Genomic DNA, 12954 nt, shown 5'->3' on the forward strand with positions numbered 1-12954 from the left:
AATCATGAGACGTATAGACAGGGTGGATAGCAAGAAGCTTTTTCCCAGAGTGGGGGACTCAAATACTAGGGATCACGATTTCAAGGTGAGAGGGGAAAAGTTTAAGGGAGATATGCGTGGAAAGTTCTTTACGCAAAGGGTGGTGGGTGCCTGGAACGCATTGCCAGCAGAGGTGGTAGAGGCAGGCACGATAGCATAATTTAAGATGTATCTAGACAAATACATAAATGGGCAGGGAGCAGAGGATACAGATCCTTGGAAAATAGGCGACAGGTTTAGATAGAGGATCTGGATCGGCGCAGGCTTGGAGGGCCGAAGGGCCTGTTCCTGTGCTGTAATTTTCTTTGTTCTTCTTTGTTCTTTGACTCTGGTAGGAACGGCATTGGTCCCCAGATAGGGCAGCAGCTCTGATAGTCACAATCCATGGAAAGCCAAATATCTAAGCTATGGCATAAATCATTCATAAATCATTTGAGTCAGAATTGAGACCAGAACAGAGCAGCAGGTAGAAGCCCAGTCCAGATCTGGCATTGGACCAGAGCTTCGTTGTGTGCAACAATAGAACCACTGTATGAATAATATTGCTAATAAAGCTCAAACTAGAACATTTTCCCACCACATTGTATGGATTCAATTGCTTACTTGAATCATTGCTTCAGTCAGAGGCAGAAATCAATCCTGTCATTTCCATTCAAACAGGAAGACCACATGAAGCCCCTCAAGCCTGTTCTGCCAAAGAAATTGATGTTGGCTGATCTGTATCTCAACTCCTCTTATCTATTGCTCCATAACCCTGGGCATGCTTACAGTTTAGATAGACAGGTAACATCATGGCTACTGCTATTCAGCTGAAATTCCTCTCTCCACTATCACAGTGGAGTCATTAACCAATTCCTTACAAACAGATTAGTATCTCCACTGAAATAAAGGTCAGAGGAATTTCAGATAAACATGTTAAGTATTATATGATTATCGTCTGTGTTTCTGTAAAATCTGACAACTGTGTACCCATCAATAAAAGATATTCAGCACGAGTAATTTCCTACTTTTTATTGATGATAAGTAAAGTTCCATGTGCTCCGGGTTTTTCAGTTGATGTTACTTACAGAATGTACATGTTGAAGGTGGAGTCTTCGACTGCCTCATTGGTACAAGCACAAAGTTCAGGAAGATCTGTGTTTGATCCCTAGTTGACATTGTTTGCCTTTCCTCAGTAGGACCCATGCTAGAATATTGTAAGTGATCTCAGAAGACATGGGTGAATCAGGTTGTCCTCAAATGTCTCACAAAATGGACATTATTTCTTGCCTGAGACATAACAATTACATAAGATGTATGTCACGCAAACAGGCCATTCAGGCATCCAGCCCATACAGTGTTTATACATCATTTGAGCTTCCTTCCAACTTTTTTCATCCACAATTACCATCATAACCACTTATTTTCCCTTATGCACTTGTCTAGTTTCCCATTTTGCCTCTACACTATTCAATTCAACTATTCCTTGTGGTCCCAAGTTCCACATTCTCACCGCTCTTTGGATAAAGAAATTTCTTCTGGAGTTTTCGAACAGATTTCTTGACTATCTTATGTTGATAGCCTCCAGTTATGCTTTTCCCCCGTGTAGAAATATTCTCTATGTATCAAACCTTTCATAATATTAGGTACCTCTGTTAGATCACACCTCACCATTCTTCTTTTGAGTCTCTTTTCAATCTGGAAAACCTGTTCGGATATGTATACCCACACGTCTTGTAAATAAATGGATATCAGCTGGTACTTTTAATGTAGGTGGCTTCACAACCAAATCCAGTCATAGAGATAGAGATACAACATGGAAACAGACCTTTCAGCCCAATTTGTCCATGCTGACCAGATATCCTAAATTAATCTAGTTCCATTTACTAGCATTTGGCCCATATCCCTCCAAACCCTTCCTATTCATATACCCATCCAGATGCCTTTTAAAAGTTGTAATTGTACCAGCCTCCACCACTTCTTCTGGCAGCTGATTCCATGCATCCACCACCCTCTGCATGAAAAAGTTGCCCCTTAGGTCCCTTTTATATCTTTCCACTCTTACCTTACTAGTTTTGGATTCCCCAATGCTGGGAAAAAGACCTTGTCTATTTACCCTATCCATGCCCCTCAAGATTTTATAAACTTCTATACGGTCACTCCTCAGCCTCTGATGCTCCAGGGAAAATAGCCCCAGTCTATTCAGCCTCTACCTATAGTTCAAACCCTCCAACCCTGGCAACAACCTTGTAAATCTTTTCTGAACCCTTTTCAAGTTTCCTGTTCGTATCTGATCTCTGTACATGCCAACTTCTAATGGGGGTATTTATTAGAAATCAGCAGTGGCAATTGATGTTTACTATAGGTTAGGCAAAATAATAATTATTTCACACTTGGGTTGGTATTGAGTTATCAGCAAGTTTATTAACAACTATGTACACTGATATGAAGTCTCGGTCTTACATATACAGTTGGATTATATTTTTACTTAGACTATTGTTTCATTTTTATATATTATATATATTTGACCAGCTGACTGACTGACACGCTGACTATCATCTGAATGTACCAAGAGCAAGATGGAGAGATTTTTATACTTAACATGTCATGATATCACCTACCTCTCTGAAAGGTTTAGTGCCTCTCTGAAATCTCTGCAATTATAAACATTCCCTCTATTTCCCCTTGAAGAACAGGAAACTTGTTCTGACATACATGTAAGGATGTACATTATCTTTACACATTAAGATAATGCTTTGACAGATGCAGCCCATACACAATTGCCACAATAGCTTCACTCTGTGATGTGCTATCTCTCATTGTGGACAGATGTTTACATGTGTTTTGGATGCATGATTGTTGTCTGGTATGATAGTTTTAGTAGTAGAGTCATCATCTTGTATGACAGACAGTAGATCATGTAGAATTCAAATGTGCTATCTGCTTCAGTGTAGGATTTGTGACAATGTTGTATGACCAGGATTGTACACATCATCATGGTACCTTTCTCTGAACTCATATATTTCTATGAACATCTGGAACCCCAATGCATTGTCCTGTCTACATTTGGATAACTGCATATTCATTGATTTTGCTCTTGTACCATTTTCTTCTTTCTTTCCATCGTGTGCATGTGGTTGGGTGGCAAAAGTGCATGAGGGAAGAATGGAAACATGAGAATTGCTGGTGAAGGTAAACCATTGCCTTAAGGAGTAGCATGTAGATTTAGCATGGCTATCTGAAAGTCTTGGCAAATAGCTTTGTATTTAATGATCACAGCACTATACAAACAGTGTATTCCATGAGACAATTAAACTGAAGACAGTGGAAAAAAGAGGTAATGTGTTGAATATGTCACATCCTGCACAAGCCTTGAAAAGGTGCACTATTGTACTATGGACATTTGTTGAGGTATACCAAACATATTAATTATAACAGTTAATGCATTGCACAAGTAATACTTTTGATCTGTCTGACAGACGAAATTTGGTGAAATACTCAGTCACCAGAATGTAGTTGTATCCATAGACATGGAAAATATCAATTGCAATCTTGCACCACAGCTTTGAAGGAATTTTTTGTGGAATGAGAGGTTCTCTTGATCTTTAAGCTTGATGGAATTGAAACGTTTCACACAGTGTAATCAGCTGATTGATGTCCTTATTGATGCTGGGACGATACTGGAATCATAAGCCAATCTTTTGGTTTTATTCATGTCCCAAATGATCCAAGTGCACAAGGTCACGCAGGCCACAGTGTAGAGTCTGTGGGATATTTATTAGCTCATCTTTAGAAATTATGTTCCTAGAGAGTCCTAACTTGGCTCTGAGCAGAAAGAATGTGCTTTCTCAAGGATGTTCTGATGAGGATCTTATTGAGCTGTTGCAGGTTACTGAATCTGTTCTTCTTCGCTGTGACCAAAACCAAATCAGATAATTGTGGAGCAAACGCTGAATGCTGGAGAAACTCAGCAGGTCTGACAGCACCTGTAGAGAAAAACAGGGGTAATGTTTCATTTCCAGTATGACTCTTCTACAAAACCTGTCAAATTTTGAAGATGTGTCATACTGGACTCAACATTAACACAGTTTCTTGCTTCACAGATGGGCCAGAGCTGCTGAGTTTCTCCAGCATTTTCTGTGCTTGCTTCAGATTTCCTGCATCCACAATATTTTGTCTTTATTCCAGATCAATGTGGAGAGATATCTTCAAACTCTGATTTGACAACATCCATTTGTAAATCTACAAGAATATCTTTGTTCTCAGCTGGATTTGGAAATCTGCTAAGAGTGTTAGATATAGTCAGCTGTGAGCCTGGTTTGTATTGTTCTTCAAAATTGTACCCTTGGAACTTCACAACTTTGTATTCGTGGAGGTATGCTTGCCAAATTCTTTTGGTCTGAAAACTTGGGAGTAAGATCTTCCAGAGGAATCTTCCATTGCAAAGTGCAGTTATCTTCTATCTAAAAATAAACATAGGAATATACATATCTTTCTCCAAAACACAAGTAATGAAGTTGCAACAGTCAGTGCGACGCTCAGCCTTGTAAATGATATATTTTGTTCCATGGAAACCAATTCCACTTTCACGCTGAATGTGAATACTGCATTTATGACGAATATGAATGCTGGATTGGGCATCATCCTTCAGACGTAATATTACATTGCCTTTAAAGCTACCAATGGTATCAAACTGGTCTGGCTAGAGGTTAGTCAGATCACGTAGAGATGCAATTAATTTCCTTAATTTTTCTCTCTCTCCTTTATTGCTGCTTTAAAATTTATAGGCTGGTATTTGTAGATGGTATTCACACCAAACAAATGACTTTTGTTTAATTTATGCAATAATTTTGAAAAGCAAGATGGCAGAATTGACCAACATTTGGACACTTGTAAGGCCTATTGAGAGATAAAAAAATTTTTGTGTGTGTTTTTACTCTATATTTTGTTCTAGGAGTTTAAGTAGGTTGAGACTGTGTTTTCGGCACCTTTTAAACTCCTGCTTTTAAAATCTGAAAAACTGTGGCCTCTTTACTTTGAAAAGAGAGAGAATGAACTCACAGAATTTTCTGGATTCAACAAAGTTATAGCCTTCAGTCTTGCCTGCAGCACTTTAGTCTTCAACAGGTGATAGGTGACTGTTAGGAAAGGAACATTTCTCAACTTCCACTGTTGAGAGAATTCTTTCAGTTTGTCACCAAAATGCTATCACCAGTTCCACTGTCCACCTCCTGCCACTACAGTCACCATAATATGCTTTCTTGTTTTCTTTATATTAGTCCGTGTAACATACATCACAAAAGTTTGGTTTGTATCAAGTTCAGCTATCTGGTAATTTATTAGCAACTATATGTACTCACATGATGTCTCAAACTTGCATATAAAGTAACTGTTATCCAGGCTATAATCAACCTGTTTGGACATATTGCTGGGAATGGACGATTTGAGTTATGGGGAGAGGCTGAATAGGCTGGCACTATTTTGACTGCAGTTGAGGGGTGACCTTAGAGGTTTATAAAATCATGAGGAGTACAGATAAGTCAAATGGCATGTGTCTTTTCCCTAGGGTGAGGCATTTCAAGATTGCGGTGAGAGGAGAAAGACTTAAAAAAGATATGAGGGGCAATTTCTTTACATAAAGAACCATTCGTATGTGGAGTGAACTTCTCGAGGAAGTGGTGGATGCTGGTACAGTTACAATGTTTAAAAGACATTTGGATAAGTACATGAATAAGGGATATGGACCAAGTGCAGGCAGGTGGGACTAGTTTAGTTTGGGATTATGGTCAGCATGGACTGGTTGAACTGAAGGGTCTGTTTCCGTGCTGTTTGACTCTATGATATATTAAGACACATCTCCAGGGCAGTTTGAATTTGAGCTCAAATCTCCTAGCCGAGAGGAAAGGTCACTATCATTGTGCCGTGGGATCCTAATATAGCCTGGGTTATTGAGATTACTAATCAATCTGTTCAGACATGTTATAGCACACATCTGGAGCAGCTCAGACTTGAACTCAGACTTTCTGATCCAGAGGTAGCACTGCACCACTAAGAACCCTTCAGGCCTGATTATATGTTTTCTTAGATTACTATTACTTTATATACATAATTACCTGGCTAGTAATCTGACAACCAACTGAATGTATAGACAGAAAGATAAAGACTTATTATACCAGAGCGTCACTTGTACTGGTGCTGGGACCATCTAGCTGTCTTCCATATACAGGGACTTTTGGAGATTTTGACAATAATATAAAAGCAATTCTGCTCAAATTTCCTCTGTCAGAAGTCACTGAGGCCAGTTGTAGCATTCAGCTGACCAATCAAACTGAGATCAGACAATTTGGTGCAGACAATCAAATGAAGTACTTCAGTGCCTCATTGAATTATCAGGAGAACAAAGTTCCCACTCTTGTACCCAACTTAGTGTTTCCTGATTAAAGCAGCATGTGTGCAGATGCTGTTTAAGGACACACGCAGGCTTGCTTTCAATGCTCTGTTCAGTTGATTGACAACTGACCTTCACTGCAATGCCTTATGTTATTGAATGAATCATTTAATTTTAGTTGCCTAGGCTTATAAATAGACACTTGGGCAAAGCACTGAAGGGTGTCAACATCTGTGGAATTGTAAGCAGAAAATTTCAGCAGCTACATATGAGAGGAAAGAATATTGGGGGAAGGGGAAAATTGATTCCACATCATATTAAAATAACATAATCCATAAGTTCATTTGAGTAACAGAGAAAATCCTGTCCTTGCACAGTTAATGATCTTCATCATTCCAGGATCTCCTTTCCTAATTTACTCTTTATTATTCCTAGACTACTGAAAGCTCCATAGCTTATGAGGCTATCCTGTGCAAACAACATTTTAATAAAGAATTAACTGATGTACTAATGTGACTTAAAAGATGCTGGCACATCCCTGCATCAATATTTATTCAGCCTGAAGACAGCATGCTGCTCACAAACCTGTCTTATATCAAATTGCATTGAAATGAACCTTCCTGGCATATGAAGTTAGCATTTTGCTAATGCCAAATGTTTGAAGCTTCATAATTCATTCTGGTCGCTAGGGGATAAAACTGCCAGCTAGTGAAGCATTGAGTTTGTGGCTGGTGGGTCAACAATGGATCTGGTTGGTAGCCAATGGATTTGATGCTTGGCAACAGTTTGAACTTTGCAACTAATAATCATTGTCTTGACAGAACAGCAAATCTCTGAGGTTCAAACTATGTTCCATCAAGCGAACATGTGGTCACTTATCTAACCCAATAATGCCCTGAGTTCAAGTCCCAGGGCTGCCTTATACTCGAAATGTGGAACATTTTGTCATGTCTAGTATGGGCAAGCCCAATTCTGAACTTCAAATTCTATTTTATATTTGGATATTGGACACAAAAGATTTTGGAAATGACCCTGACTTTTTTTGTGGATTGAAATCACTCCTCTGTCTCAAGACGGATCTAAAGGATCATTCCAGACTGCTGTTCGATCAAGCCCTTCTCTGGAACCAATCCAGAAAAATATTATCATCGAATTGATTTGTTCACTCAAAGAAACAGGCCCTAATGTCTTAAACTCTTAAGGTATTAAACAACATGACATGCAAGCAACCTAACCACCCAATTTATTTAGAAAAAGACTTTTAACTTGTAACAGTCACATGTGAGACAGCCATGTTTCCTGTCTGCTTTTAGAACCAGGAAAAAAGTTGCTTGCAGACAGAGTTTTACCAAAAGTCATTGAGCCAGCTGCAAATTATCTGAACAGCCAAGATAATTAATAACAAAATCTTGTAAGCTGGAGATTCCAACAGAGTGAAAGACCTGTTCCAATGTCAAGTTCACTTGAGAACCATCCTGTTAGAGATATGACTATAAGAATCCTCAGAGCTTGCTGAGAATCCTTCACTTTACTAGACTTCACCATTAAAAGCATCAACTTCAGTCAAGAGACCAGGCCTACCACATAAGAGACATTGACCATAAACTAGAGAATGAGTTAACTATAATCTATAACAGTTTTACTAACTTTATCTGAAACTAGTCTTTGTGTGTGTTAATGTATATGTCTGAACAGGTTTGTGAAGCATTGTGTTTTAAAGTTTGGAGTAAGCGCATGGAGATAAATATCCTTCTTTATTTTAAAACTCACAAAAGCTTGCTCCTGCACCTTTTTAAGAGCGTTATACTCACTGAGGATCGGAAAATTCATACTTCTTCCAGACAAAACATACTGATTACAGGCAGCAAAGTGATACAGAATCTGCCCATGACAATATGTTGATGGGTTTTGTCATTTTGCAGTATGACCATTACAGAGGCAAAGTACATATCCCCATAGTATGAAAGAAGCAGTGATCTATCAAGAACCTGTGTACCAGACCGTGTTCACCTTTCATCTTTAATTACCTGGTTGACAATTCGGAACAAAGTGCAAGGATCAGGATCTTCTCAGTGCCACCGACTATAGATTGCAGCTTTTTAGAATGCCTTGGTCCATTTGTTCAAATTTAGTGCTAGATATTGAGAGGATGCAGGGCCACTACAATGACAGTGAGTAAAACTAAATGGATTGAACCTACCTCAAACTCTTTCTCAATTAGATGAATGCTCCATAATTATAGGGCAAATGCAAGTACTTCACAAATAAATAGTTTGGCATAACTAAAATGCCACATTGTTGATAATGAAGATGCCATATTTCTCAGTTCAGATACACTACTAGCAAAATAACCCACACCTGGCATCTGATCCACATTATACTTGGCCAGGAAATGCAAAGGGATTAAACGCAAAAGCCTTAAGTCTGGTGATACATCATGGGAAAGACTGAGGAGAACTGTGATAAATATGCTAAGTGCAGGCTCCTGCTGAAATGTACGCATGAAGCCACAGCAAATGGCATAATGACATTTTTATTTATCTGTGTAATTTTGTTCACATTTTAAAATAATAAAAATTATTACTTTAGTTATGTGCAAGCTGCTTGATTGGGCAGGTCTTACTTCCGCTATGTAGTTCAATTGATATATTATGTGTTGTTGTACAAGATTCCAGTTTCATTCACTGTTGCGAGCTGTTGACACCCTCAGTTGGATAGTGTGGAAACCGTAATTAGCATCTCAGCTGGGTTGGGGAAGAAGAAGCCAGAGATCCTCTAATCTTCCAATCATGAACTGTACACAGCATATTTACATCCACAGAGTAGGGAAAGAAACTGGGGGAAAAGAAAGGAAGTCTGCATTTTTCTAAAGCAAAAGATGAATGATTGGGAGAACAGTCTTATGGTGAAGAAAGAGGCTGTTATGCACTCTGACTTGTGCAATGGTTTAAAATAGCCAGTATTATTTCAGATGCCCATTGTACATGTCACCAATTTTAATTCCATTAACTTCAATGTTGGGAGATATGCTGTAATAAGTTCATGGTCCAACGCTACCTATTTTATGCTATTGTGCAAAGCAAAAATTACTGCACTCCCTCAATCCAATCCTGATCATTAGTGTTAATAAAAAGGCAGAACATCCTTACTTTCAGTGAGTGATGCTTGATTCACGGATCCACAAGAAAAATTTGTTGGATTAATATTTATTTCATTCGGCCGCTGGGCCCTGTGTAGATGGATCATGGCCAAAGATGGAAAAAGTTCTAAAGACATCCTATTTGTTCACTGTCAACACATGGAAGCTTCTGCATAACCGCATCCGCAAAGTGGAATTGAAGATCAGGGATAGAGATGAAAACTACTAATGTACTGGAATTTGAAGAGCAGATCTCTGTTCAAAATTTTCAGAAATTCAATCAGTTTTAAAAGTACAACTTTAAAGTTATAGAAAATTCTGGAAGTAGACTCTAAAAATAACATTGTTGCAAAAACATCTGTAAATTTGCATGAAGTCATCTTTGATGGTATCTGAAAGTCTTTAAGACACTCTAAAACCTTACTAATTAAGCTTTTGGCTTCTTGTCCCATATCTCTTTGTGGCTCTATGTCAAATTTGGTCCAGTATTACAGGCAACAAAAGATGCTTTATTAAGTTAAAGGCTCTACATAAATGTAAGCTATTGTTGTTGAAAACAAGGTAAAGCAATAGAAAGGTTTACAAGGGGAACTAATGCTGTTTGATGGACCTGAGACAGCAAGTGCTTGCATATGACAGAGCTGATCTGAATCCTTTCTTCCCAGACAGCCTCATTAAAAAAAAACTTGGAAACAGGAGCTCTTGGTGATATTTGCCTTTCACCTAATTTGGGGACTGAGGCTAATTGTAGCTCTCTTACCATCCCACTAGCTGGGAACAGCTAACACAGTACACACCAGGGGAGTGAACCCAGGCTGTTCAAGCCTTTATGAAATCCAATATTTCTGAAGTGAAAGGGCCTGAACTTTATCTAACAAGCTGCCAATAAACATTTGGCTTCCAGAATACATCCAAACTGGAATTCATCTGTTTTCATAATTCAGTGCTAAATATAAATATATATTTTGGGTTCAGTTCAAAGGAAAGGTACAGTTTCCACAATTCCACACTGCTGAACTCAGCTGTGTTATTTTGTGTTGAGAAGGTGGAGGGAACTAGCCTTAGATAAGGAACAGGTGTTTGTTGTATTATTCGGGAATTCCAGATTAGAAACACAATGAAACTGACTTGTGCCAACCTTTCATTGGAATCTAGACTGAGCTTTCTTTCCCATCTTTTTTTCTCTGAATAGCCTGGTTTTTTTTTGTTCCTAACTGTTTACAAAAATGTCAAAGGTCACACTGAGGATTTGCAAAGCATCAGCTGGAATTTACAAACCATTCATCACCAGGCTGCTTAGAATTCCTGTTGTCCTAAAGGATCAGGATCTGTACACATGGGAACAGAAATGTATTTGCCCCAAGGGGTGCTTGCAATTTACAGTACCTTTGCAGATTTAGAAACGCTATGCTAGGAATACTGTGTACACTCCCCAGATGGACAAAGTGATGACGTGTTGGATCTCAGCTTTATTAATGAGTTTTTCTCTCAATTCTTTTTCATTCATCTACACGATCTCCAGCTGTTGTTGACAGGTTGCGAAGGGGTGAAACACACTGAGTGGCTCCAGAAGTTTGGCACCAGGGTGTTGTCAAGTGATTAATTTGCTAATTGAATATTGGAGCATATAAACGACCAAACAGATGTTCTGATAGATTAAACCATCGTAAAAATGCTAGTTAACAAATACTTAAGAATTAGAGTAAATTACAAGTATATATTTGTAATTAAGGATTCAGTATATTGTATGTGCTGGTAGAATCTCTGCCCGTTCCTACTTTATAATCTATGACTGTAACTATCTATAGCCAAGTAGGTATGGATTTTAAAAAGATCAAAAACCACTTTCTTTCTGCAATGATCACACTGATCCATGTTTTAAATGTCCATTTGTAAATTAAATACCCTTTAGCACACATCACAAATTTTACCCTGTTTACAATTAAAATGAGATTAAACCACCAGTATATTGAAAACTGCTGGATATCTGCTGTTTCAGGAACATGTCCAAATACAGCAGTTACAAAATAAGTCTGCAAATTCTGGAAATTATTGCACAACAGCCTGTCAGCTTTGGGTTCATGATGGTATTCTTGTCTCTGAGTTAGGAGGTTGGGAGAACCGCTGGAGTACTGCACTGACATCAATGCTACAGTTTTATCCCTGATTCAAACGGAAGGTCTGTTTGCCTTCAGCTGAACATAAAAACAAATGCAATGTTTTGAAGGAGGATGGAGAAAACATTTTCCCACTGTGGCAACAGTTTGTTTCAGTTCACTCAGGGAATCTGAGTTGCCGCAGTGACGTGCATTTTTATACGTATGTTGTAGCCTGGAGTTATGGATAGTGCTGGTAGACTCTCCAATATTCTTTCCATCACATGGCTGACCAGGAATCTGTCCCACTCTTACCAATGCCACTGGCATATGTTAGAAGAACTTACATGTTGATAGTCAAACAGTTTGGCTACATTATGAATGCATCTACCTTGGCCATTGAGTCCTGGAGTGGGACTTGAAACTGTTGAAAAATGGGTTTTTGGCACTGAGGCAGGGATAATTACCTATTGTGCCACAAGACCTCCATCTCCTAGTTTACTGGCAAATTGGCATCCTTGCATCAACATTGTTAATGGAGATTATTGGTTCATTGTCTCACTGTTTGTGGGGACATGAAGTGCACGACATGGCTGCCATCTTTCCTACATTTCAAGAATCCAAAAAGGAAACTCAAAAAAGAGAAACAAAGGATTGAACAGATAGAGGAAGTACTGGAAGCTTGAATGGTGGCAAAAATAAATGAAAGGATATGGAGAGGTTTCCTGAGTGCGTGGGTGTAATGGTAATGCTGGTGAATTAGACAGTATGTGTTAGGTCAGAGGGTGGGAGAGATTGTGGGGTCTAGTGGAGCTACAAGAAGAATTAAAGAAAAGGACACGATTTTGAAGTAGATATCATAGGTTATGAAGCAAATAAAAACTCATGACGATAAGAGTAATGGATGACTGCAATTTGGTTTAGGATAGAGTTGGGTTCTGGGGTAGAACTGGGGAACTGGCAGAGGGAAGACTGAAGAAATTAAGTCCCAAGGTGATAATATGTGGATGAGCATTTCATTGCAAGGACAGATAGTGAGGCAAAGGTACTCGTAAGCTATGTTTTGCCAACAAAGTTGATATGAGATTTGAAACTGAGCTCAGGGCCAAATTAGAGGTTGTGTAGGTACTGTTGAATATAAATGAATAGCCAGGAAAGAAAATGGAACTCAAATAAAAGTTTTTTGATAAATACCAACAGGAAAGTTTACCAACTTTGTGCCGCAGGAAGTGTTGGTTATTTCAGGGCTTGGTGTCAAATTGATAAATAGCACAACATTATGCATTCACTGAAGGGTGGAAATGGGATTGCAG

The sequence above is a fragment of the Rhincodon typus genome, chromosome 23 (genome assembly GCF_021869965.1).
Source record: "Rhincodon typus isolate 14 chromosome 23, sRhiTyp1.1, whole genome shotgun sequence".
Lineage (NCBI taxonomy): Eukaryota > Metazoa > Chordata > Chondrichthyes > Orectolobiformes > Rhincodontidae > Rhincodon > Rhincodon typus.